The 26446-nt window shown below is 41.2% G+C and overlaps 1 long non-coding RNA gene across 1 annotated transcript in view; it reads right to left on the minus strand.

Annotated features, from left to right (window-relative positions):
- Positions 1-26213, minus strand: part of LOC129383425 (uncharacterized) — a 65103-nt gene extending 38890 nt beyond the window's left edge. The window contains exons 1-3 of the long non-coding RNA XR_008611331.2: positions 26093-26213; positions 15107-15165; positions 14455-14493 (exon numbers count right to left, since the gene is read on the minus strand). This is a non-coding gene — a long non-coding RNA (uncharacterized lncRNA). The remainder of the gene's footprint in view (positions 1-14454; positions 14494-15106; positions 15166-26092) is intronic.
- Between the last annotated feature and the right edge of the window lie 233 nt (positions 26214-26446).

Raw genomic sequence — 26446 nt, forward strand, 5'->3', positions numbered from 1 at the left:
ATCGAACGTCAGAAATTTAGCATTTATACATACCCTTTTCCATGGACTTATGTACTGAAAACCGTATCTGTCTCTATATTGTCAGGATGTTCTTTGCCGTGTTCGTAGAATGTGCATTACGCCAGCAGCGAAAACATTTTCCTTTAGGCTGCACACCTTCACCCTGCCAGTTAAAACGTGGCTTGAGGAAAAGGACTATATGTACACTGGAATACAAATTGAAGGATTTGCAATCAATCCGAGACAATCAAACATTGATTTATTATTTGTCGTGACGCATTTCATTTTTGGAACATTTTACAAAGAACAATAAAAAAGACCTTCCCCTCAAATATTATGGTATCTGGTTCCTTCCTTTCAAAAAGACAGCCAGCAATACACCATATGATTTGTTTGTGTTATTAGGCCTTCATTCATTATGTAGAAGCCGACTGACCGACAGACATGCCGAGCCACCTCGCTCGACAAGGTATATCTTTAGAGAAGAGGCCGCTCAAGTGCGCAGTTTGGTTGCTACCTTTCATCCCGTGCCTGAATGGATTTCCCGTGTGGACGCTTGTGTTTGTTTGCCCGAATTTTGAACTTTCATTGGACTGCGTACCATGTGTGTATTTGCTCTGATGTTCAAGTGCAATCTAAGAATATTGGTTTGACACTACTCATAATTCCATGCAATTAAGAAAAAAAAAAAAGCTTGCATGGCTCAGTGGTAGAGTAGCTGCCTCCCGTGCAGCGGGCCCGCGTTCGATCCTGGCGGGAACCAAGTCTTTTTTTTATTCCCGCCGATAGCTGCTACGAACAATGGGGGCGAAGGCGGTGGCGGCGGCAGACACCGTCGCCACCCGAAAGTGCTGCTCCAATGAGCCCATAACAGTTTACGCTGTAAAATGCCACCAGAACGAATCCTCTACTAATAAAACTTTGCAAAGCGATGTCATGCACGTGCCGTAAAGGCTCCTAAGGCGCGCTATTCAATTTAACGTGATAACTTTTCGAGGTTTTGTGTCGTCGCATGACGAGACGACGAAGTGGGCGCAGCCCGAAAATGTTTTGACCAATTGCGGTAGGCTGATGGTTAGAGACGCATAAAATTGGAAATTTTATTCTTTTTTCGGCCTCATAAGCATGACTAGTGGCACACGTCACATCAAATGGGAGTTTCTTGGTTTTTGCCACGTCGCGGGACAGACAATTGAAGTTGGAATGGTAAGAACGATATTTTACCAATCCTGGAGGGTTAATTGCAGAAATAAAACAAGAGCAGTATGGGATACTTCATTGTTGTAGCGGCCCATTTCATGACTTCGATGAAAATCAATGCAGGGCCCCTTTAAGAGATCTATTGATCCGTCATGGTGGAACCACAGCCGACAATGCGTTGCAGCAAGAAACGGTAAAGGGGCCTAGAGGCGCGAGAAAAACGAGTTGCCCTCCTTATGCGCCAATGTAAGCAATCGAATTCAAGCGTTAGCAAGCGTCAACATTATTTGAAACGTGGTAGGTAATTGTCAACTTGTTGAAATGCATTCTAGATGTATTCAACGCTGGGCTAAGGAATTTGGGGTTGATTTGGTAGGTCATCCAATCACTCGAAATGTCACCGTCGCCAATGCAGATGCATGAGATCAAAGGCCCCCTCCTGTCTAATTTCGATTTCATTTTATTCACATCCTGTCGATGTGGAAAGGCTTGAGCAAAAAGCGACACGTCGCCTAAAGAATGTGCCGAATCTCCCTGTACACAGGACATAAAAAATCCAAGGACACCTAATCCCATCGTATGAGTTGTGAACGCGAAAGCATTAATATCCAATCGAATAACGCTGAGCGGTCCTTCTACTAATGAACTCCTCGCGCACAAGCGAGCGCGTTGAGACGCTTGGCATCATGATGTGTTTTCATTGGGCCTTACTGTGGCGCAGATAGAACGTAGGCGTGAGCTTGCATAGTAGAGGAACAAGCCGATAACACACGCTCTTGGAAGCGACAGTGACGTGACGTCGCGGCGATGCAATCTCCCCTCTCAGGAAACCTGGTGCGGTAAGGCTCCCTTAACGTAGGTGCATAGGTGCTCTCTTTCGGCTCCTGTGTTCCGTCGAGGCGCGCTCGTGACGTGGTGTCGCACCCAATTGGAATTTAGGTGCCGTTTTTCGCTTCTCAAGTTGACAGACGCCAGCTTTGTTGCTCAATGAGCCGTTTCATGATTTTGCGTCAAAACAACAAAAGTGTATAACATAGATACCACAAAGGGTACGACATACATGTATACATACCGGTGCACCGTTCTTGTAGACGTTACGGAAAATCGCATGGCACCATCTTCCACTTGCAAATCGCCTAGTTACTAAATCATTCTTACTTGACGCATGAGAAAGTAAGCAACATCAATCGGTTTTGAATAAGGCAGTGAAGTACGTGTGTATTTCAAGGAACAACACTAGCAACTATAACTTCCACTTTCTTTGTGAGAGACAAGAAAAATAAAAATAAACAAATGGTTGTGGAAAGCAATGCTATTTCTTGTTTCGCACACTGGAGGCTACCGGTAATATTATGTTAGGCATTGGAATTCTTGAATGTATTTTTTTTCTATCCCATAACTTAGCTGATACTCACCCAATAAATCTAGCACGAAATATGTCTCAAACTCACATGAAAGTAACCTTGCTTACCGAAATCATTTCTTTCCAAGAGATACTTTAGGAATTCCTGAATCAGGTAGACTTGTGATCCCAAATCAAGCTTTCTGACTCCAAGAAATGTACACTGTAAAAATGAAAACATTTCTGTAGAAATGAGGCATTCTTTAAATTTTGGCTGCACAAGACAGATTAGCATTCTGAAAGATGCTTCGTTGTAACGGATACGGCTGTTAAAGTGTGTAGAAAATAGACGTAAGAATGTGGGAAATGTGAGTGCGCCTATTGCACATCGCAGGGTTCAATGATTGTTCCGCTGAGTTGTGCATCGATATAGGTACGCTTTTAACGGATTACTTAAATTTAGTACTAAGAATTTGCTCGGCTTAAGAGTATGAGATTTTGTTCATTTCGCAAGCCAGTCGAATGCGTGTCAGGCAGACAAAACGTACATGACAAATTAAAAAAATATATGGGCTTTTACGTGCCAGAAACACGACCTGATTATGACGGGCGTCGTATTGGGGGACTCCAGAATATTTGGACCACTTGGTATTCTTTAACCCGCACTTAAATCTAAGTACACGGGTTTCGCATTTTGACCCCATCGAAATTCGACCGCCGTGGCTGGGAACCCATGTGAAATCCATGAAGGACAAAGAATTTTAAGGTCAGCGCTGTTTTGACTCGCCGTCGGGAGAACAGGTAGAATACGGCGGCTTAATGCAAAGCAATAATGCGCCATAAGAACATTTCAATCTCGCGTCTCGCAAGGAGGAAAGCGTGGAATTCAACGTCGACAATATCACGAATACTATTCTAGCGCATACAGATGAGAACACAGGAAGGCACATGAGACAAACCAACATTGCGCTGTCTCTATGTCTCACATACTTTTTTGAGTTCTCGTCTGTACGCGCTGGAACAGCATTGCAAGATGGCATATCCACAAGCCCGCATTGCAAACTAATGTGACAAAGCCTGGCCCCCGGTGTGTCATTTGTGTATATTTGATAAGTCCGTTGTAAAAGTCATTTGCCGCATTACTGAATAGCCGTGTGTTTACCAGAATCATCCTAATCTATGTCCACTGCAGTAGCGATTAGTCCCCTCCCAAGGATCTCTATTTACCCCTGTCTTGTGTCAACTGATTCTATTCTATGTCTGCAAATTTTCTAATAGTGGCTGTCTGGAATATTGCCGCCCTGTCGTGTTTTCAGCTCAACGAATGCTTCGTGCTCCTACGGCCAGTAAATGCAAAGCCTTCGAGATCAACTGCGGCTACTCGGAGGGATTCATTGCTGGTGCGTGAATTTGGACACTGAATAACGCATAACCAATACGTCTACCATCCGCGCCTGCGTTTAGTTCTTTGGAAATTGATTCTGTTCTTCTAGAGCATCATAATTAGTTACGTTAGTTTTCTGCGCGGTACATAGCTTATCATAAAGATTCTTTGCAATTATCGACGTTTCCACGCACTCGTCAGTACTGGTAGGATAGCATTAGATCACATTTTTCCCAAGACAATAACCCGTAGCTGCCGGTCATGACTTTTATGCGTCTGTGATATGCGTCGTAAAATTTAGTGTGTCAATCTGGAAATTTTATTCCAGTTATCCTGGTTACTTTTCACTAACTAGTCCTTACGGGTGCGCTCCCATGCTAGCGTCTGTGGGACCCGCCGGCGGGGAGGATCAGCCAACATGGGAATTACATTTAGTATATGAATTTGCCTAAACTTCGTCCATCTGACTTCAAATGGCTTCGGGGCTTCATAAAATCACCAATTCAAACAAAGTTCTGCGTTAAACATAATAAGCAAAATACCATCAGGATTGTCCGATGGCAAGATTCGAACGCGCGACTTCTAAAACAGAAGCGCGGTAATTGAACAATTACGCCAAGGACGCATGCATCAAGAAGGTGCCACAGACCTCCCTTGTGAACTTCTGCAAGTGCGTTGAGACGTTCGGCGCGTTTTCATTTGGTCACCTCGATAGGTTGAACAGCTGCAATTAGTAGCAATTATAGGTGTTCGTAGTGTCCTCTGTACTTATACAAGTACAGATTGCTTCGAAATTTACGACAATGAAGAAAAATGAAGTGTAATAAAGAAAGCCAGAAGAACGTCTCAAGCCGCAAGGTCGAAGATCGAACAAGTCCATGCACTAGCCATTTCCGATGGTGACTCATCGATCGCAGCGACAGAGTACCCTTTAGCACATACTATACGAAACTCAATTGCCAAAACCAGCCCAAGCCATTATTAAAATATGGCAGTCTTGGTTTCAAAGCCAAAGTATAAGCTTGATGAGTAATCATTCCAAAGAATGCTACCCACTGTATGACAATTCCCCATTTGACAAGAGATGAAGGAGAACCGAGACTTTCGATTTTTGTTAATCATATAAAACAAGTAGTCAATGAAGCCAAGGAAAGCATATGGGAAGCTAGCTGTGGTTAAAATTAATGTCAAGAAAATAATAAAGAAAATATAAGTGAAAGTGGAAGAAAACAACTTGTCACCAGTGGCCACCGAACACGCAACCTGTGCATTAGGCGTACGTTGCACTACCAATTGTGTTACGGTGACGGCTATCAATCCGTCCACTAACTTGGGCATCTTACTAGATCGAGCCCTGCGAGTGCCAACCAGCTCCACTCTAAGCCAGAGTGGGTGGATGTGGAACATCCTTTTTTGCCCGATCTCTGAAGGTATGCGTGCCATAGTCATTTCCGCACAAATTGCGTGTCCTATTGCGTGTCATTTCTTTTTTGTTTTAGCATAACCACGTTTAAGTTCGTTCTAATGACATGTGTATTTTGTGACTGATTGTGATCACTGGTTATTTTTATTAGTTCTGTAACTGACACTGTGTGTATTTCTTTGTCTTTTTTGTGTATACCCTCCCCCACTGGAGTGCCTGTTAAAAAGCTGTGGGTAAAAAGTAAATAAATAAATAAAAATATTCAGCGGGCCAACCGCAAAAATATAAAATTAATGCAAAATTGAGCTCACCTAACCCAGCTTGTACAAGAACACACCAATGTCGGTCTGAAACGTTAAGGAAGTAAAAAGATTTCTGTATGATGCATATACAGAACCTTGTTATGACGTGTCAATGTGAGTACACAACGAATTTCCCGCGCACGTAGTTAATTCACCGGACTGAAGACATTAATGCGTATTCCTTGCGTACCCATGAATGAGACTTGCTGCGTTGATGAAGCAAATCAAGTTATCTGGCATAACAAGTGAAGGGCATTAAGTACGCTTGTTATATTTGCACGAACGATATAAGTGTTCTATGCATAATACATATTTCATATTTCAATACACTCGCCTAACTGACAATAGCAATTCGCTCTATTGTTTTATGTGGCCTCAATCTGGGGCGCCTTTGAATAATTGAAGTAGTGGTAAACATGTGTCGAGTGAATGGGAAGCACTACTGTTTTATTCCGCAGTTATATTGAACTTGCTTTTCCAGGCCACCCTGTACGCACGTTATCATAAGCGAGAACTCTCTACCTTAATTGCTCTGGCTGGCCTATAAGGTTGTCGTGTGGGATAACAAAAACTGCCGTCACGCGTTCATGCATCTAGTTTGATCGGGACAGTTGTTTACTGAATAAATGATTAAACATTGCTTATGTCTAGCATTCTTTTTGAAATTTCCAGAATTATATTTTGACAAGGTGCGCCTCGAAATATAGGGCTATACGAGATACAGGGTATCCTGAAGAATGTTCCAGGATTTCCAGGAATATTGACATCCACTTGTTGGCATTTGCCACCCTTAGAATGCAGCATGCGTGAACACAAAGGCAGTCGTAATATGTATGTATGTATGTATGTGTATATATATATATATATATATATATATATATATATATATATATATATATATATATATATATATATATATATATATATATATATAGGTTAGTTTATAGGATAGGTTACCCAGGTTACAGGATAGGTTACTTGTGTTAGTCGAGATTTCCCGATCATTAACCACCAAGCAGCGAAACACAGAAAAACGGCTTTAATTTATTAAAAAACAAGAAGGCATTCCTCCCGAACAAATGATACTTTGAAGGGTGCTCCCGTAACCCATCGGAACGTCCAGAAGTAAAATATTTTGCTAACGCAAGGAGATTTATCTAGATCTCCTAGGTCAGAGAAACTTTATTGAAACCCATTAGGATCTTGCAGAAAGACTCTCCAACGCCCGTCGCAACGCCAGCCCTCCATGATGTGATTTCTTTAAGATGTTGGTTTCGTGGCTTAGGGTTTTACTAGACCTCTTTTCAAGCAAAAGCGAGTCTTTCACCACCATATTCCCATTACCTGCAAAGTTTTCACTGCCATGAGACGCAATGCAAAACCTGGCAATTATGTCAGTAAATTATTGACCAGAGATGTGTTGTCAGTGTCACTAATGCCGAGCCTGAGTTTAATCATTACTTGCTCTTTGTCAACATTGACCATTTGGGGAAAGTGTGTCGAAAGATAACAGCCTTCAAGAATGACCGCAGAGAGAGGTCCCCGAAGACTCCAACCTCTTAACTGAATCTTTAAAAAATATAACGTAGCAACGTGTCGATAAAATCCTGATAACATAATGCTTATATGAAAATAAAGCCGACATAATAATACCTGGCTAGTGACTAGCACCAATACGTAGACAAAACCGGCGCTGGAAATAAACTAATACTGACTGTCGGCCAGCATATATCTGCTCAGGCGCTTAGCGAATGCCACATTTCAAAGTGCTTGGGAAGATAGAATTTAAAATATCACACGATAAGCCGTTTCTTGAAGCGGGGATTCTCTTTTCGGGTAATAAGAATGAAGAAGGAGCTGTACTCAATAGTTGTCCAAGTTAATTGACGTGATATGGCACCATAACATGACTTAGCGTTCAATGTGGCTGATGTGATCACCAGAAATTTTTTATTCAACGCTATACCATGCTCTTCAAGTTTTCGAAGGGGACTAGGTTGTATCACTTTGCCATTCGATGGTTTACACGCGATACATTCTGAATAGTAGAAAACTAGGCACATGGGTTTTATACAGCAAGGCCCCAATTTGGAAAAGTTCGTGATCTCCGAGAGCTTTGGCGAATACCTGAGACGAATGAGCTAATGGTGTAATCACCTAATGTTTATTGCGCATTGCGCCTGCAGTTTCATTAGCTTATCTAGGTTCCCATTTAGGTTATCATCACTTGGGCATTAACTCGTCGATGACCGAAAAAGAAGGAGCCACGTGGTGAAATCGCCAGTACCTTCGTTCATTTATTTATCATTTAACCCAGCGTAAGTGTGTTTTAGAAAAAGAATGTTGTGTTTTAACGTATTAGAAAGAAAACAAAAGGCTGACGTGAGGATGCTCATGTCTCCACTGTTCACGTTGGGCGGCGAATAGAAAGATAATGTCCGAAAAAGTAGACACGCATGTTCCGCGCCCCAGAAAGGCGTTGCAAGTGGCTTGAGCGAGTGTGTAGATATATAGCCGGACAGTCACTCTATGGCGATATTGCGTTGATAACGATAACCGGAACCTGCGCGTATCATCGTCCAATCGTCTTTATTTGAAACGTGGAAGCGGTAAGCGCAGGGAGCGTTCGTGTTTATTTACGTTGACTCGGGTGAGCGAGAAACTCGGGAATTTTGCGTACAACTCACGTTAGCATTTCATTAGGCTCCTCCAAGTTAGTAATATGTATGTACAGTGTTCAGCGAGTCAAATGAAATCATCGGACGGCATGGTAGCCGCCGCCTTTAGCGACCACGGCGAGCGGTGTGTGTTGGTTGGGGGCCCGAATGCAGTTAATGTGATCCACAAAGGCCGTATATTTTCTTGTGCAACCTGTTTCATCAGCTCTGTGTCTCCAGCAGCGCCAACCGGTGGCACACAAAAGCCATCGTCCAAGCGCTCAGAGTATCGCGTTTGAGCCGCAAAACGTATAGCATAAACTTTGTCACTCACCGACAAAAAACAGTTAGCGATGCTTAAAAACTGCCTTGGTTTATAATGTATCAACGTCATATGTATTAGTCACCTAAAATAACGTGGGTCACAAAATGTAAACAGGCAGATAAATTCCTTCAATTCCACGCATTACCGCTAATCGCATACGAAGAGTGCTGATAAGTCACAAGCACTACGAAGAAAAAATTAAGCTAGTTAAATGGGAATTTCGGGCTTCGTTGCCAAATTTGCGTATGCTCATTGTTGTAAAAATCAGCTAGCTATGTCATAAGTTTATTTTTATTTTTTCAAATATAAATGGAGCAACACCTTGAGAAAACCAAATAGACCTTGAGAAAAAGTGTGAAAGAGCATAGGAACACAATCACGTTTCTGTTTCTCCAATGCAAACGTGTGCCGTAGATACACGATGAAATGCCGCAAGCTTTGTGCGGCTATGGCCGTTCATATGCTAACATTATACATTAGTTTGTCTATATTAAAGCTTGCCACTGTGGTGTTGAAAGGTGAAACCCATTTGAAAGCCTGTTTCTGTCGCTGCGCCTGCAGTTGTGAAATGGATGCATGACATGGTCGTGAATGACTACTGAATATCAGAAATAGGGGTTGGTAGATATCCTGGAATATCACGCGAGAGAGCTGGTGTTGTTATCCACGATTACTTGAACATAAAATAAGGTTGCAGCAAAAATTATTCGAGAAATTTCGACCACTGAATAAAAGAAAAAAAAACGTGCGAAGTCATTGCTGGGTGTTTTGGTATATTCTGCAAAAAGGTGAGTCATATTTCCTGGACAAACTGGTAACCGTTGATGAAACAGGTACTTAAGATCTCGAGAAAAAGCAACCGTATAAGAAATGGTTTCACGGTGGTTGTCCCAAACCAAACAATCTTCCAGGTGCAAACTTCGGCACACAAGTACCTGAAACAGTACTTCTTTTTTTATTAAGAATTAATTGCTCCTGCCGGAGTGCCTCCAGCAGACTTTCCAGATTAACGCAAATATTATTGTGCTTTATTGGGGAAGTTAACCGTAAACATCAATAAAAGACGTGGAGGAGAGTTCCCTAAAAGTGTCATGATGTTGCATGACTGACTCGTCACACTTTACAGGATGAACAATGGCAAAACTGGCAGCCAAAGGCTTTTAAATGATCGTCCACCATCCTTTTTGCCTTATCTGCTTATATATACTATATATATATATATATATATATATATATATATATATATATATATATATATATATACACAATATAATCGCAATCTCAAATAGCACCTAAAGATACAGCAATTTGGGGGCGATGTGCGGGCAACTATTACTGCAATTATGTTCCGAGAACAGCAGAAGGAGGAATTTTCACATGCTGCAAGACATATATCGCGAATGCAGTGACTTCCTAGGCGAATATGGGGAATATGTAGAATTTGTGGCGGTCGCATGTTCCTAGGTGATCTTTTTTCTGGGCATGGCTCAATCCTTATCAATACTGATATCAGTGGGAGCACTTATCATTACATATCGATACTAGTACTTAGTATTACTATCGGGGCATTTGTGAAGGAGTTTTTCTGCCGTGCTTTCAACTTTAAGGCTGCGACTTCTTAACATGGAGGTTTTCTCTCTTGGTTTCAACATTAAAACTGGCACTTCTTAACACAATATTTGTTAAAAATGATAAAACGCTTCTACTTGCGATTCCGCTCATGCAACCCAACACATGTCACCGAAATGATTTAAAGCCGAACTGGCCTGCCTTATTTTGTTTAGTCATTCCCCTTAGGCTAGCGCTGTATTCATAAAGAAGACATTTTTCAGATCTTTCATTGCGTCGCAAGTGCGCTCGTCCTTTGCCTATTGCTCAAGATCAGCCACCACACAACCAGATACTAATACGACCACTCTTTGCGCCTTCCTCCTGCAAACTACGCAGCACTGATTACATACACAAAGATGTCGTTGCGCTTCGTACAAAGCTTTGTCATAAATATTTCTTTCCCTGCAAGAGTGCAGTCTGCAAGGAGTTTCCTATATCCTTGGCTGTCATGCCGAACGTATTAAAGATTGACGGCTGCCATTTACCAAGCCAATTTCTTATCCTATATATTATTGTTCTGCACTTAGTGTGTTCTACGATTCCTTTCTGTATAGCTTACGTGACTTGTAAGGAGGGTGTCGAACCGAACCGAGAACTCGACCCGAAAACAGCACCGAAATTGTAATTTTTGACGGAACTGAACCCGAATTTGAAATAATTTGTTTGAAACTTACTTGTACCAAACCTGAAACAAAAATAATAATAAGGATTACCAATTCGGAGCGAACTGGTTCAAACATATGAGGCGAGAATGGATGTCCATTACTTTCATACAATCAGCCTTTCTTTATGTCCACTGCATGACGAAGGCCTCTACCTGCGCTGTCCGATTGCCCTTGTCTTGCACCAGCCGATTCCAACTCGCGCCAGCAAATGTCCTAATGTCATCGGCCCACCTAATTTTCTGCCGTCCTTGACTGCGTTTTCCTTCCTTTTGCACCCATTCCGTAATTTTAATGGTCCGCCGTTCTTACCTACCCAATACATGACCTAATCAGCTCGCTCCATGTTTTTTCTCTCAACCGTTTAAAGACGACACGCATAAATACCCAGAAAAAAAAAAGTTTATTTCCTATCTAAATATGCAAAACACATCAAGTCTAAGCATAATCAACAAAAAAGATATATTTTGCGGAAATCTTTTCAGCTATGGGGGAGAAAGCCGAGGCAGTAAACTGAAAGTAGGCTTCACCCCAAGCAAACTAAGGCTTCGTTTTCAATTTACATAGACAGCTCTCATCGTATGTGAAGCATAGGTGTTCATTTCATTTGCTTTACGTCACAGGTGTGACACCACTGCAGCACCATATCTTGCATCGGCCTGCCTCCTCTGACTTTGCTTTCAAAAGACGTGCCAAGGTAGCGTGCCAAACTTCTTCCTAGCCCACCATTACAACTGTAAACAACAAATGACGCTTGCCGCCTGTAATTCATTGTTGGCCGAAGACATTGAGCCAAAACTTCGTGCTCAATACTGAAACTCGGCAAACAACAAAATTTATGTCGAATGTTTCCTTTAGGCAACACTTGTCAATAGGGGTTAATGTCAACCAAAATATTGGCTATCCCGAACTGCCCTCTGATTGACGCCGCTCTCTTCTTGCCTCTCAACGTCACAGCCAACATTTTTCGTTACGTCGCTTTTTCTACGGTCCTTAACTTGTACTCGAGCTACTTTGTTAACCTCCACGTTTCTGCCCCGTGCGTTAGTACCGGCAGAATGCACTGATTGTATGCTTTTTTTCTCAACGACAGTTTAAGCTCCCATTCATGATTTGGTAATACCTTTCTTATGTACTCCAACCTATTTTTGTTGTTCTGTAAATTTTCTTCTCAAGATCAGGGTAACGTGTGAATAAGTGACCTAGACAAACTTCTGCACACACTCTACAGGCTAACTGGCGATTATGAACTTTTGTTCCCTCTCAGGCTATGGAACATTCCCTTTGTCTTCTACATATTATTCTTCAACACTTCCTTTGCACTTTCTCAGTTAAGGTCTTCGGTAAATCGTTCCAATTTGTCCCTAGTGTTGCTGAACAGAACAATCTCATCTGCAACCAAAGGTTATTGAGATATGAGTTGATTATTTCGACTAAGCATACAGTGAATAGCATTGGCGAGATTGTGTCTTTTTGCCTGACCATTTCGCCATAGGTAATCTTGTTGTTTTCTTCGTTCTTTTTACGATTGTTCGAATAACTGCTACTACAATTGACGCATCCTACTGCTTTCGGTGTCACATCACCGTCCTGAAGCTGTTGTGGTCGCTCCGTTATTGTTACTCCAGCTTCGGCACCTGATTCTTGTTATGCCATTATCTTCACACATCACGCGCCAAACAGGTTTTGTGAGTCCCAGTCACGCCACTGTCGTCATTTCATTGCCCTGATAGAGTGGTCTTGCCATTGTCGTCACTGCGTCGTCGACATACAGTTCTCCTCATGCATTCGTCGTTATACTGCTGCGGTCATTCCATCGTCATCCTTCTAACTTTATTATCAGAATCTCGTCATGCCACCGTCATCATGGAGTCCTTGTGGTACCATTCTTGTAGTGCCGTTGACACGCTACCATTGTACCATCATCATCCCCTCAGTAACGATCTCTCGTTGTCATGGTCATACCGCCTTCGTTCATCCATCGACGTCATTCTTTGTTCATTCGATCGTATTCATGCTGTTGTATTCCAACCGCGATTAGGCCATCATTCCTATGCTATCATTGTAATTTTGTCGTTACCAGGCAGCCGCTATCATGCATCTGTTGTCATACCATCATCATGGCGTCGTGGTCGTGCGATCGTCGTCTTTCCCGCTTCGTCATCCGCTGGCCAGCATACCGTTGTCTTCCTGCCAACGTCGTCATACAGACGTATTCATCCCATTGTCCTCACATTGTCGTCACCACGCTGTCATCGTTATACAATCATCATTACTTTAAAATTGTCATGTAATTGTCACGATGACGTCGTCGTCATGCCGAGTGCATCATTCCATCGGCGTCACTCCTGTTTTATCGTTCTATTGTCGTCATTGCGTGAATGTATGGTCGAAGCAACGGAATTCAGAATGACCACTAAAGATGCCAAATAAACGTCACTTCAAATACAGTGCCGCTGAATTGTTAGAATGCAGATAGCGCTGCCGTCGACAGTCTCCATGAGGTTAGTTCTGGCGTAATATCTATGGCGACGCTGCGCATTCGGTCATTACGTCAATTTTTTTATAGACTACACTAACATGGTAAGCATAGAGCGCAGAAAATACAGTGTCCTCGAGGAGAGATATTAGCGAGTCCAGCTGCATGGTTTATTTTAACAAGTGCTGCTATTTCAACCATTGCGGTCTTTAATAAATGCCGTCCCCTTCGCAGTGGGCGGTAATCACGACTGTAAACGGTACGCTAAGTTTTAGTTGTTACGTATATTTGAACGCACGTTTGCTGCTTAGGCAAGCAGAGCACAACGGTCCTCGATTTGTAGAAGTTATACGTGGGGTATAATGCGCGCTTTTGACTTCTTTGTCCACTCTTAGCCAGCGTAATGCTATGTGCTTTAAATCGTTCTTGTTTATCTTTCAGAAGCATCAATACCTTCATCTGCTTTTATAAGAACAGCAAACTGAGTGAAAGATCCTATGCTGGCTTCTATTTATACTACAGACTAGAAGTTTGAAGTTGTAACCTCTGTTATACAATGTAAATTAGCGCTGTCTTCAGCATCATAAATCACATGCGAAAATTTGCTCACCAGTAGTCCTGTACTAAAAAGCTGACGCAAAACTAAAATTAACTGATTATGCTGCTGTCCAAGTAACAAGTGTTGAAGCAACGCAGACCTTACACTTGACGCAGGGCTTCTCACCAATTACCTTCGTATCTATTATGCACACGAAAGTTCCCCCGTGCCTGCGTAATTCATTAGTAAGTTTCTGTCTCCTCTTGATGAAACTTGCACATGCGTCATGCATAGACGTCGATGCTACTATGCTGCATAAAATGGACTGCGCTTAACCGTTGCGCGAACCCTTGCCTATTTTTGTTTGTCCGAACCGGAATTGAACCGGAACCAAATAGGAGCGCGTTCAAAGCAAACCAGAAATGAAGCGTTTCTTTTTTCCGTTCAACACGCTGTTCTGAAGCATGAATACTAAATCTGTAAGGTAGGCGTATATGAGACAATAATTCAAGGAAATAGGAATATGCTTACGATGTCGGCATTGCACAAATCTCCAGACAACTTCAGGCACTGCAGAAAGAAAAACAGCTTGTTGATATACCATCTTTAATGGCATATGCACATTGACTTCGCGTAATTCTCAGAAATCACAATGCAGTATGAATAGCGTTGCCATTGTACTTCAACTGACTTGGAAAGCTACCTCTTGGATTGTAAATTTGACTAGAGTATATTGCATTCTCCGAAATTATAATCATGTCACCCGCATTGCTATTTTCCAGCCAGAAGAACATATAAGCGAGGGCGTGCGAGTAATGTGCTTGAGATGTTTTAACTTCCAAAATATTAAACTTCTTGTGGCAAAACACCACACTTGCTTCATCTATAGTGATCGGTGATATTACTTTGCAAATATTTGGCAGATAACTCACCAGAATGTATACCATTACATGGGAACCTAGCGCTGTATATACTGTGGTATTTAGCAGAGTACTGGGTAATAAGACATTTGATTGGCGCTACTGAAAAGCAACCTAAGTTTTTAATTATAGATTTTTTAAGAGCTAGCAAAATTAATTTAGCTAGGAAAAGCGCAAGAATGAGCCGAAAATTTGGAGTGAGAGAAGAAGATGAAGCGATTAAATTATCCTGTAAGGAAATGTCTAGTGTCCATTAACCTCACCTTGCCAATGTCTAGAAAATTAGGTAGACTCAAATCTGCACATCCTAGACATGCTGGTTCTGGAAAAAATAATAAAAACAAGAAAACACACATATTGTGACACATTGAGGGCACAGTTCGAATGTTTTAGATCTTATGGCTTTTATTTTGTCTGTATATTTTTTGCTTTGACTCGTAGCACTAATTTTGAGAGAGAGAGAAACCTATAAGAAAGATTTTTTGCGGCGTATTTGCAACTCCTTTTATGTCATGCAACCTTTTCTCCTTGTTTATCTTGAGGCACTGGAAGTAAGTACACCGTACACACCACTCAGCAATATTTTGTAGGTCCTCCTATGACGTAGTTCAGTCCCCAGTGTCACGGATTTCTGTGTAGAAACCGCAGTTGCATGTAACTAAGCGCACTGAAGAAGGCAGACGACTGCACATATCATTCTTGTAAATCAAAAATGACAAAGGCCGCAGCACAGGTCCCTGTGCTGCACCTGACGTAGCCTTAACCTCATGTGATTGAACGTTGTTTACAATTATTCCCTGACGTCGTGTAGTCAAGTATTCTTTCAGCCACGAGATCACTACCCTGTATACATTGTGGCATGCCAATTTTTCAAGTAATGGAAACTGAGGAAAAAGATCGAAAGTCTTCTTAAAATCAATAAATATTACAGCGGCTGACAAACCATTATCTACCGCATTTTCTGAGTCGTAAATTAGTTCCGAAAGTTGGGTGACACAAGAAAGGCCAGTACGAAAACCATGATGTTGCGGCAACAGCAGAGAGCGTGCATTCAAATATGTTCTAATATGAGTAAAACCACGTGTTCAAGTTAGTGTGACGGTATGACTTTTCATGTATGTTTTAGTGCTTGGGCGATTGTGCCGAAGTAAAATTACTGCAACATAGCTAAGTTCGATCTCTAGCTGCATCAGAATGCAATGTTGTGCATTATTTATCTATAAAGAATTACCTAGGCCCCAGTAGACGTCCTCGAGATTCGCGAGGTCATTGTAAACTTCCAAGACGGCGTCACCACCCACCTTTTGCCTTGGTATCTTTGACATATTACCAAGCCTATTCTCACGGTAAGAGCAGCTCTTTAGATATTCTCAAAGGGGTTTGTACTGTACTGATCAACCTATTGTTTCTTTAGAGCACTTCCAATCAGCCTAGCTAGCAAGGAAAGCCACGCGCGTTCCTGGTTGCGCCACCCACTCGGCAGACATGTTTTATGAGGGAACGAGACTAGAAAAAGAAACACTAATAAAATTTGGCCCAAGTAGCAGATGGCAGGGCGAAGTCGAATTTGTCGACAACACGAAGCAAAGGAAAGAGTTTGACGTAATAGTCTCTCCGCCTTGCGGGTTTCCGCAGAACTATTACGCCAAACTCTTGCCTTTGCTTCGCGTTGTTGGCAAATTTGACTTCAGCCTGCCATCTGCTAGCCGCCTGGTTAGCTCAGATGGTAGAGCAGCTGCCCCGGAAAGGCGGTGGTCCCGGGTTCGAGTCCCGGACCAGGACGAATTTTTCTTCAACTGTGAGGCTTTTCTTTCGAGGAAACCGTGTGGGTTTCCTTTGTAGGATTTGCTACGGACGGGTGGATGTCTAATTTTCCCTTATTAAATGCTATGCTGGTTTTCTGATGCATAATATTACGATCGCGCCATTCTTTCGTGGATTTTTTCTCGATCTAATTTGAAGCTGTACATGGAAACATACCCGAGAAAGTACTTGTACGTGCATCACCTAACTCAGCGAGAAAGTATATATCATACCTTGTCCACCAAAAGCGGTTCCTAACAGTACTGTAATTCCAACAAAGATGATAACGTATTTCTTCATGCCGGCTCTAACGTTCGTTGAGCCACAACGTACTTTTGTATCCACTAAAACAATGTGCCATCTACCTTCATATGATACCTAATATATATCCTGTCTTAAGCGTGGGTGCAAACTGTCATGAACGTCAAACAAACTTTTGACCTCATGCGGAAAGCTTCAAGCTCTCGGGATTCGCAGTTCTGTTCAACAAACATGTGTACTCCGTATGTTGAAACGTGCACTCTAAATATTTATTACCTTTAAGCTCCACGCGAAAATGGGGGCAGTCGTGTGGAATTTTGAGGAGCCTTGTACACTCTAAAAATTTTAACACCCTTAAGGGTGTAAATGACTTGTCCCATGGGTGACACCTTTTTGGGTGTATTGCTACACCCCAAGCAAAGAGTGTAAATTAACACCCCACCAAGGGAAGGGTGTTAATATGACGTCACCTTGTCTATGGGTGTAAAACAAACAACACCCTTTCTATATGGGCGTAACACAGACACCACCCTTTAAATATGGGTGTAGCATGGACAACACCCTTCCAAAAGGGTGTTATCCCTGCAAGTATTGTAGCGTTCACTACAGCCATGTAGTTAATGGACAGACTAGCTGTGGTGAATGCTGCCTAGTCTTAGCTATGGTACTACCTTGTTCAGTACGAGCCAGAATCTGTGAGACGTCGTCATATTGCGCTTCTGGTCCGTCATGTGGCAGCATATATATCGTGCGACCCTTTCAGGCAAAAAAATTTAAGTTTCACGATCGCAGCAATGCACACACCCTATGCTTTTCGTAATCTTCCTCTGCAGTGATAGTACACCGCCGGCAGGATACAGAACGCAATAACAACGTGCGCTGCACTAAGGACACAGGATATCCCGCACCTTGGTGCACCAGTACTTATCATTCCATGGAAACAGCACACAGCCAAAAGCATGTTACATGCATTTCAGAAATAATTAAAAACCTCCACTTTTCTTGGTCAAAAATTTTCGCAGCAACACCAGCTCGACCAGGAGGGAAAGACACCACAGCTCGTTGTTGTAGCTCATATTGAATGCAATAGAGCGCAAGCAATGCATGGATTGGCGGCGGTAACAAATGCAGTACTACAGAAGCATACGTTTGCCTGTCAATCAGTTTTTTGCCGTTTTAAGCACATATTTTATACCTTTATTCATCAAAGTTGTCATTTGTCTCCATGGGATGCTTCTACTAGTACCTTCACATATATGACTTAAAGGTAGCAATGAAAGCCAAACAAAGTGCAACAAAGCGCTTCCACTTAGAATAATGTTTCAGCATTTACAAACAAAACTGCATGTGTAGTTGTGCATACTGTTTAATAAATAAGCATGCACTATTTTCGGAAATGTATGTATGCTTCATTTACTGCCAGTGACCTGCTTATACCCAATAATTTAGTTAATTTTTCACCATGTGCTTGCACTGAATATCCCACAGGCATTGTAAGTTAAGCTACCAGAACAACAATCAGCTAGTCTAAGGTTACTTAATTGAACAAAATCATTGTAAAATTTGTGACGAAATGTCAGAAGTATTTATTATTTCATTAAAGAGAAATGGTTACATAATAATGTTTGCACATTTTAAAAGTAAAAATGAAGATAAGGAGTAAAACCATACCAATACACAGACATAAGCAACGAATACAGGCACAGGCTTGTTCAATTAAATTTTCAGCAAAAAAGTTTTTTTAAATAACCTCACTACGAACTATCACATTTTCATCCGAAAAGCACTGCATCTTATTACAAAGTACAAAAATAACCGGCCACATAAGAAAGAACAAGTCTGAGTGTGCCTATGTAAACACAAGGATAGGAAGTTGGGCGAGTTGGTACGGTAACATCATCTTGAATTGTAGCGCGAAGTGACACGGACACAGACTAGAAGCAGACAGCATGAGCGCTAACTCTCACCTAAATTTTTATTGAAACGAAGAACACATAAATATGGGTGATTTCAAAAGAACCGCAGCATAAGAACATGACAAGGTACGAAGACATCAGTTAAACATATCAGGAAGTAGGGAAGTCAAAAAAGGAAACAACAAAAAGACACTACTTTAGATTAACCCAAGTGTTGTGAAAATACTGAAATTCGCATTCTAACAGAGACGAAGATGCCTGGCTAACGCAAGTCTCTCCTAATCATTTAATGTGGAATGCCTGGATTATTTCCTGTGTGGTTTGGCATTTGTGTCTTGAAAGAATTTTCGTGTCTTCAAACAAAGGTTTACAACCGCAATTGAAACGATGTGACGCTAGATGTGAAGCATTAGGATTGTTAAGTAAATGTTTGTGTTCTTCTGGTCGAATATTAATGCACCTGCCGCTCCGTCCAATGTAAGTGTTCCCGCACTTGAGAGGAATCTGATAAACTATACCAGTGTTACAAGGCACAAAAAAGGACGCATGTCTAAAATTTTTCACAAAGTTTTTCACAACAAATAGATAGACTCGAGAAGCCTAGTTATCCTGTGCATTTATGATCACTAACCTGCGAAAAGCTTTTAAAATGGGTAAAAGGCCCCGCTAAGAAACAAGAAAAACAGAAAAATAAGGTTTGCTGTGGCGCCCTATGTACATAGATTATCCCATGGTTAAGGGAATGTGGCCAATAGATATGACGTGGATAAAGTTTTCTCGGCCCCGCAAGTTGTCTATCATGTGCCCTATGATAAATAGGAAACTTGAAGAGGGTGGCAAAAAAATTATCGCGGTGTTAGACATGTGTCCCTTTTTGTGCCTTGTAACGCTGGTATAGTTTATCATATTCCTCCCAAATGCGGGAAGCCTTACATTGGACAGAGCGGCAGGTGCATTAATATTAGACTAAACGAACACAAACATTCACTTTACAACCCTAATGCTTCAGATATAGCGTTACATTGTTTCTACTGCGGTTGTAAACCTTTGTTTGAAGACACAAAATTATTTCGAGACACAAATGCCAAACCACACGGGAAATAATCGAGGCATTCCACATTAAAAGATTAGGAGAGACTTGCGTTAGCCAGGTATCTTTGTCTCTGTTAGAATGCGAATTTCAGCATCTTCACAACACGTGTCTTAATCTGAAGTAGTGTCTTTTTGTTGTGTCCTTTTTTGACTTCCCTACTTCCTGATATGTTTAACTGATGTCTTCATACCTTGTCATGTTCTTATGCTGTGGTTTTTTGCAAACACCTATATATATATGTTCTTCGTTTCAATTAAAATTTAGTCGAGAGTTAGCGCTCATCCTGTCTGCTTGTAGTCTGTGTCTGTGTCACTTCGCGCAACAATCCAAGAGCATATGTGAACAAAACATGGCTAGTAATAACTAGTGAGCACTACAAAAGTTGAACATGAAAACTAGTAATAGTAAAGATATATACTTCGCTCAGCTGAACTGCAAAATATTGCAAATATCACAAAGACAGCATAAAAACTGAGCAGGACAGAGCACTGACTGTTATAGTTGCAATATGCACACCAAATCTAGACATAAAAAATCAAAACTATACTGCCGGAAATGGTGATCTCTCCAAGAGACCACTGAGGAACAAAAGGTAAACTTTTTATAATTCCATCTCATAGATTACTGATCTAATTAAATTTGATACATGACCCCTTGTGTGTCACAAATGCCCTGTTCTCATTACCTATGCATGATTACCAGCCTTGGAAAAAGAATGACTTGCACTAATGTTTTGAACACCGGTAAAATGCTGCTTGTTCTAAACTTTCTGTTGTGACAGCACACTTGTGGGCAGTTGTGAACGCAGTTGCCTATAGGGCTCAAACACCATGTTTTGGCTGCACAGGTACTGTCTACCAAACACCTGGTTCAATATAGCTTGCATCTCAGAGTGCAGGCACACTGGTGGCACAGCATTCTTTTTTTCACCTTGCCAGTTGATAAAGCCTCAGCAGCTGCAATCACTTGTGACTGTTCCTAAAGGTGCCATAAGGTCAGGCAGCAAACACAGATACCACGTAGCAAAAGTTTCAGAGTGCATTGTGTGAGTCGAGGTGTGTAATTTGTGCTTTAGTTGGGCAGCGCTGCCACCATTCAGAACTATTCATTGCAGCTCCTAAATTTCAACCACATCAACAAAATAAATTAGGACAGTTCCTTCAGTACGGTGGCAGATGCTCAGCTGCAGGCTTTCTAGAACCATGCATTATCTTCAGACAGTGCCAGTACAGCCCATAGCACATCTTTCAAGCACTCCATACAAGTACACCGATTGCACTGTACACAGAGCATCTGGTGTCCATTTACCTATAGAGGCAAGGTAGCCCCTAGAACACATTTTGTGACAAGCATGCTGTGCACTTTGTCCCCTGAAATGCAAGTGCCATTTGATACTTCAGTGCCTGTAGTGTCATTTACATCTGAATGAATAGTGAATACATAGTAGTAACATAAAGACGACAAAAAAAAGCCATCAGCCATCAACTGTGTGGCAAATCTGGGTGCAAGGTATTCTCTTATCAAATATACCTGTAGGCATTGTGACCAATGTGCTCCCAAGATGTATGAGGCATTAGTCATTGCAGAGCTGTAAGGACATGACAATCCTAGGATGATTATGTTCTTGAGGCTTTCTTCCCCACTTTCCATCTTTTGAAACGTGTATATTGTCATTAAAACAAAAATGCTACAACTGGCGTGTGATAAGTTTTGCGTCTTATTTCCTAGCAGCTCATTGAAACGAGCCACGATGACAAATTCAAATGCTGTTACCTCATCAGACATTCAAATTTCTTAACAGTAACAAAACCAGATAGGCATTAGAGTGAGCATCACCTAAATATATTACACTGATTTAAAGTTATTGCACCGCATTGTGCCAGGTAAAAATGTTAGAAAAATGAAAAATGGTAAGATTCTACGGCCAACCGTGAAAACTAAATGACAAAATCACTAAGCTTTCTTAAACGGGTTCAGAAGCTTTACAACTGGCAGTCTTGGTGATGGACACGCTGATAGATGAGCAGCCATTCCACTGAGACGAGAATGTTGAGGGCTTCGCATGGAAGTCTGCGAGACACTAACAATAGTTCTTGCTCAACATGGAGGAGGTTGCTTGCATACACGTCTGGGCCACCATACTGAATGCATGGTGTTACCGGAACTTTTTTATTAAAACTTCTTTCTGGGCGAGTTGGTGCATACTTGACATAAAAATTGTTACAGCGCAATCACATGCAACCACAAGTAAGAAGGACGGGACACAAGCGCTGACTGTCAACTAAATTGAAAACTGACTGTCAACTAAAAAAAAACCGGAACTTTTTCTCCCTGCATTGTGGTAAAAAAAGCATGGTTAAGTTTAGACGATATTTAATATGTAAAAAAAAAGAGGTGAGGCGCGCAGACAGGTCACAAGAGCATAGAAGTGAACACGAACGCAAAAAACATGAAACATTTCATGAAATTGTTTTAGCACATGAAATTTTGTACTATGTGTCATTAATTATGAGGGTTCATAACCGCAACATATTTCATATATAAGAAGGTAGAATTATCAGCTTGGTTAGTTCGTACAAGCTCGTTTGAGGCAAGAAATTGAGTTTCACAAAGGCAACCTCAACATTCTTGATTGAAAAAGGAACACCTCAGAAGACATGCCGTCCTGTGAATGAGAATTGCAGTTCAAGAAAAACAAATTAAAGCTGGCACACAGATCCTGAAAAAAAGAATAAGCACCTGCTACTGCAAGAAGCTAATTAATTGATAGGTTTTAGTAGCACAAGGGCATCTTTGGCCAAAGAGCGTTAAGTCTATACTGCAAAAAATAAACTTAGCGCCTCTTAACAAATCAAATATATAAATATGACTGATGCCTCTCTGTACTACAGTTGCTTTGCTCTAGCATGAAGTCATTTTGATGCATGCACACGTACATACACACGCTACACCCAAGTGTAACAGCTGCAGAATTAAAATTGGCAGCAACGAAGCCGCAAATTTTAACCCTTGATCCCGAGCTGTACTAGTGGCTGGAGGTAGTACCAATATCGCCAATGACGAGTCGCATTTTCTCTGCCCAATGTTATGCAGCTCTGACTGTCAAAGATGAGTTACAGTCGGCATTGAGGGAAAGCTGCCCTCAAGAGCAGCTTTTATTTTTGGGTAATTTCTAACCAGAGACCAATGAAGTAATATATTTTAGAATGAGAATGACACCGAAAAAATGAGTACATAAAAAATTTGGAAGATTTGGTACATTTTTCCGGAATTAACTTGGGGGTTTACGGGTAAAGCGGCAATCCAGAAACTAGAACAAGTTTTGACACGTTTGCTACGAGTGAATGCTAGAAAATATGTTGGCATTGTGTAGTTTTGTCCAACAATGCAAAAGGGATTCTTAATAACTGAAGAAATGAATGGAAAGGTATCATGAAGTATATTTCGTGAATGTAATGCAGAATCACTCAACTTCGGTTACTATATAATCTCCACTCGATTAACCTGCACTTCCTCAACTAGTTCAGGAGGTGTTAGAAGTGCTTCTCAAAATCCTCCTATTTGTTAGACTAATCATATCTCTGTACACAAAGGCTACTAATTAGGTCCCATGCTATATCATCTTAACAAAAACTTCACTTAGTAATACACATGCTGTGATAAGATTTGAGATCACATTGAGATGCTGTACAAGGTGAATTCATTACTTTTAAAATGAAGCTCCGGTTCTTGCAAACGGGAAGAAAGGATACTGAAGGTCAAAATTTTTCTTAATCACAGCTGGAAGATGCCAGGGAAGGCCCACGGAAACTTATTTGTAATTTTCTATTTAAATGTAGAAATGATAAAGGGAAATTAAAATTGTCAAAAAAAACCAGCCATGGGAGGAGAACGAACCTGCAGCCTTTGCATCAGGCATGCGATGCACTAACCACTGTGCTACCAAGGCAGCATTGAACCATCCACAATGGCCCCTCAGATTGTCGACACTCGAACGCGGTCGTAGTACCACAGTGATTAGTATATCACATGCGTAATGTGAACGTTATGGGTCCATTCCCCACCCACAGGTGGATGTCTTTTCATCCACTTTCATTTCCCTTGAATTTATCATTTCTATACTTCATATAAAAAACTTAAAACATGTTCCTGTAAGCTTTCCTTGGCCTCATTATCTACTGGCTTCTTCCAGCTGTTACTTCCAACACTTATACATATTCTCATCTGGTAAGTAAACAGCTTTTGCATGATGCTGGAATGCAATATAAAACATTATTGCAGGGCCATGTTATGTAGAATGCCTTACATTGCCCAGGCAAGGTGTATTAATGTCAATCTGAAAAAAAATCCCACTTTAGACAGAAATGCTGTGTACTGCTGTGTGCAACAGGGTTTAAAGAAAGCAACTTGTTCAGAAATAAAGCCATCAAACAACGAGGAAATATGAAAACTAGATGAAAATTTGTGAAGTTGCATGTTAAAAATTTAGCACAGCAACAGATGAAGACATAATGAAGGAAGCGCGAGGATGGTTTATTTTGGACACACTAGGCAATATACGAAAGATGCATATGAGCTTAGACGTGGAGAAATATTGTTTATGTAGCAGCTCAACTACGAACAGGCCTAGAACACACTGATACAAGGTGTCTAGCATGTAAATCTTAACAAGCCCTTAAGTCAAAGAATCATGGCTCTTTCTCATGATTCGCTACACATGGCTGGCTCACACAACTTAGCCGCTTCTATATATGCCTCGTAAGTATCAGGTGGTCTGTGTGACTTGTGCAAGCTTTGAATATGTACAAGTGCCACGTAGCTGGACAGAACCAAGGTAATGTCGTTTGCAATGGTTTTGAGCAAGTGAAACCAATTTTCGCGTTTTTCCTAATTAGGTAATTAGTTATTAACAATTTTTTAACAGCTAAAATATTATATTCAAAGCAAAAGTGTCAGTGCAAGAATTGTAGAGCATCCTGAAAAATTCCCAATCCAGCTTTCTACTGCTCAATAGGTGCAATACAAATTTTTTTTCAAGCTTGAAAGAAGCCTGTGAATGCATGCAAGAAGTGCCTTGCAACTAACCACTCGTGCACCTCAACACCATTTGGCTCCTCCTTTCATGCTTGAAAAAAACTTTTTGAAAAGAATATTTTAGAAATTGATTAATTATTATTGACTATGGTTTAGGCAAAATGCATGAAATAGTGTGACTGCCAACTCCATTTTTGGCGACAATAATTGACTCCATTTTCATGTCCAAATGCAGCTATACATGATGCGTGTTTTGAGCTGGTTCTGTAATTTAGGCTGGTTTTGACTACTTGAAGCTTCGCACTCTAATAATGGAGTCTACAGTCTAAAAAGAAATTGGTACATAAGCGGTCGCTGTCAGTACTCCATACTCCTTTAACTTAGTGCAAAGTGCTTGTGAGCCAAGAAGTTGGTAGTTCTAAGTAGTATTTCCCATCCTGACCTGGTGTTATAGTCCCGTTACTATGATGCCATGCTGCTCAGTCATGCTGGTCACAGCTTCAATCTAGGCCATGGCGGCTACCCTCCAATGGGGGTAAAATGCAATAACACTTATGGGCACATAGATTCAGGTGTACATTAAGGAAGACCAGGTTCCCAAAACTTCAGGTTGTGACTGGAATGTAAAAGCCCTTAATTTAACTTTAATATCTAAAGGTGCTTTAATAGGAGGAGGACATCAACTTGAGCTTTTACTGCACTGCCATGACACCAAGAAACTCCGAGTAAATAAAAACAATTTCTTAGACAATGTCTATATCTTGCAAACAATTACAAACACTTCTCTGCATGCACCTCTGTTGTTATATTTAGTTCCGTATGCCAAGGCGGGTTAGGATGTTAGAACATTATTCAAACCTGTATTTTTAGCGCTTTAAAGTTGTTGGTTATTTTGCATCTCTGTGTGTGTCGAACGCACATTTCAGTGCATCAATTTCTTGAGAAAGTGCACTCCTCTTTATTTATTTGTGCATGCAAAGAGGGTTCAGGAGAACTGCTTTCTGAAGACCTGTATAACAAGCAAAAAACAATTCTGTGTAGGCTGCACAAAGAGAAAGGATTGGTTTGTAAATACGTTATTTAGTTCTTAAATAAAGAGGCAGCTGTTAGTATTGTGTTCCAAAGTAAAAAATTGCCCCTACCTGGCTCTGCTTCATTTTCCGATGTTGATCGTCCATTCGGGGGCACTCAACTGATAGGCTGCACTTTGGCCATGTCGGGTGTGCTGTCACCAGGCCCAACGTCGATCGACATCCTCACCAAAAGTCGAGTCCAAACTCTACAAAAAAAACATCTCATCATTTTGCTATCAGTTTTGTCATCTTGCGTGTTTCACACACGGCCGTCAGTGAAATGTTTCGTCACTTGGATACTGAAAAAAATTCAAGCATTTTCTGGCAGTAAATGGAGAACATTAAAGAGCAAATACAGTTGTCAGATTGGATTGATCAAGTACAGCAGAAATGGAAATAAATCAGTGATATTGTGTCTGTTGG

The sequence above is a fragment of the Dermacentor andersoni genome, chromosome 8 (genome assembly GCF_023375885.2).
Source record: "Dermacentor andersoni chromosome 8, qqDerAnde1_hic_scaffold, whole genome shotgun sequence".
Classification (NCBI taxonomy): domain Eukaryota; kingdom Metazoa; phylum Arthropoda; class Arachnida; order Ixodida; family Ixodidae; genus Dermacentor; species Dermacentor andersoni.